The following is a 2,002-nucleotide window of genomic DNA, read 5'->3' as shown; positions in this document are numbered from 1 at the left end:
CCCCCCCCCCGCCACCCTCCCTTCCCTTCCCATTTATTTATTTATTTAAACCCCCCCCCAAAAAAACCCACAACAAAACAACTTCTCTGTCTTCGGGAGAGGTGGTTTGGCGGTGCTAAATTGAAAATTTTTCGGGTGGGTTTTCATTTTATTTTTTTTTTTTAATTTTCTTTTTTTTTTTTTTTATTTTTTTTTTTATTGGTGAATTTCTGAAATTCAGGGAGGTTTTGGGGTTTTTGGTTCTTTTTTTAATTATTATTATTTTAAATTTCTGATGCACTTTGTGGAAGTCAGTATATATGTAAAAGATATTTAAAATGTTGAGTTAACATTTCACTCAGACTCACGTAAGTTAAGGTCTCTTAAAGAAATTAAATGCGTTTATCTGTATGGAACAAAAAAAAAAAACCAACAAACAAACCTTGACATATTTTCATTTTGGTATTATTAAAGGACTCTGAACAATATACTTACGGGTTTGTTCTTCTTCGTGCCCCCTCCATCCCCCCGCCCAGCCCTCGCAGGGGTCAGAATTTTAGCGGGAGCCCTCGCACCCCTCCCGGTCCTCCTTAGAGTGACTGTGATTAAAAATTACTGCAGGCATTGATAGCCGGGAGGGGAAGGAGCCGGCCCCTGAGCCGGGTGCGCTGAAGCGCTCCGGTCCCTCTTTTCAAACCATCTCAGTTTTGGTTTAATTTTTTTTTTTTCTTAAAAACTCAAATTTAAACCGAGTCCGAGACCCTGCTCCACCAGCCGGGAACTGTGCTGAGTCCTAAGCGCCTTGGGTGAAACCGGTCCCAAAATCGAGGGAAACCGAACTGTGCTGAGGAACTATTTATTTAATTTAAAAAGCCTTTAGCGCCACAAGGCTGCCTGGGTTGGGAGGTGATCTCGGGGGAATAAATCGCTAGAGTCAATACTCCGGAAAAGACATTTCATGCCTAAATGAAAATCTTGTTAAATGTTATTAATTTTGACTTAGAGCACACAGCAGCCCCCTGTGCCTTGTATTCCCTTATTAGGGATTCATGTCTTATCAAATATCTAATTAATCTCCTAGACATCATTTGTTCTGGCCAACTTTATCTCAGCTGGTCCACGGGGAAAACTCCGAATATTCTCGGTGACAAAGCTCCCTTGAAGATCCTTTTAATTGTCCAAATTAACTGCACCAAATTTGCATGTCAAACGGTAAAGGGCAACCTGAGATAAAATGTAAACGTTTTAAAAGCCCCAAACTAAGCACTTGATTTGATAACTAGGCTTTTTAATGTTATGGAAGACAACTGCTCCTTTCCTTTTCAAAGACAGTTGATCTATGCAAATAGTGAATTGGAAATGCTTATGTCCCCATGCAGTCAAATGGTCCTTGCATGTTATTTGAATATCAGTGGCTCTGCTATTGAAAAGGTTCAAGGATGCTCTCTGACTTCTTTGTGATTACTCAGTGCAGCGTCTTATTCTGAAGAAAAAAAACTCAGGAATAATTAAAGGCTGGGCTAAGGCCTGGGAACACATTTGGGACAGGAATCTCATTTAGACAGGCTCTTTCAAAATAAGGCACAGTTAAATTGACCAGAAGGCAATTATTGAAATGAAAATTATTTTCACTCCCTTTGTCTCCTGACCACCAACCTAACAGCCACAGTATTTTTTTAAAGGCAAATTGTTAAATGAGATAATTGTGTTATTAAAAAAAAAGGGGGGGGGGGGGGTGAGAGGGGAAAAAAAAAAAAAAAGTTAATTTAGTCTGCCCGATACAGATTGGAGGAATACAAATATTTTAATCCTCCATAAAACAGGGAATGCAAATAACATCGGGAAACGGATTCTGCTGTCGGCCACCAACTGGAATAAAGACGTTGCGTTAAAGAAAATACATCTGCCGTGAATACTAATAACGGCGTCCCACCTCCGCCGCCCCACTGTTGCACAAAAGCGACCGGGCAGTACCGACACCGCCTCTGCCCCGCGGCGGGGGGGGCCCCGCGGGGCCGCGGGG

Source organism: Charadrius vociferus, unplaced genomic scaffold (genome assembly GCF_000708025.1).
Source record: "Charadrius vociferus isolate BGI_N301 unplaced genomic scaffold, ASM70802v2 scaffold161, whole genome shotgun sequence".
NCBI lineage: Eukaryota > Metazoa > Chordata > Aves > Charadriiformes > Charadriidae > Charadrius > Charadrius vociferus.
The sequence above is the reverse complement of the archived record's forward strand: the minus strand, read 5'-3'. Positions refer to the sequence as shown.